Genomic DNA, 287 nt, shown 5'->3' with positions numbered 1-287 from the left:
TCCGACTGTAAGGCCTCTGTTTATATTGTAAGTTAATTCCATTGGCTCCCAAGAGAGGGCAGACCGGTAGTCGACTGACCAATCAGCAGTCTTGCAAAAGTAAATCAAGAGTGAACATAGATACGGAAGAGTTACAGGTCATCGGAATAATAATTCTAGAAAGCATTGTTTCGTTGGATGTTTGGCATCAAAAAAAGGTTATATTAAAACAAATCTAAGAAATCTGTGATATTAAAATAAATGCTTATCCTTTTCATAGAGAGAAACTAAGGGTTCCCGTTGATAGT

This window comes from Penaeus monodon, chromosome 15 (assembly GCF_015228065.2).
Source record: "Penaeus monodon isolate SGIC_2016 chromosome 15, NSTDA_Pmon_1, whole genome shotgun sequence".
NCBI lineage: Eukaryota > Metazoa > Arthropoda > Malacostraca > Decapoda > Penaeidae > Penaeus > Penaeus monodon.
The sequence above is the reverse complement of the archived record's forward strand: the minus strand, read 5'-3'. Positions refer to the sequence as shown.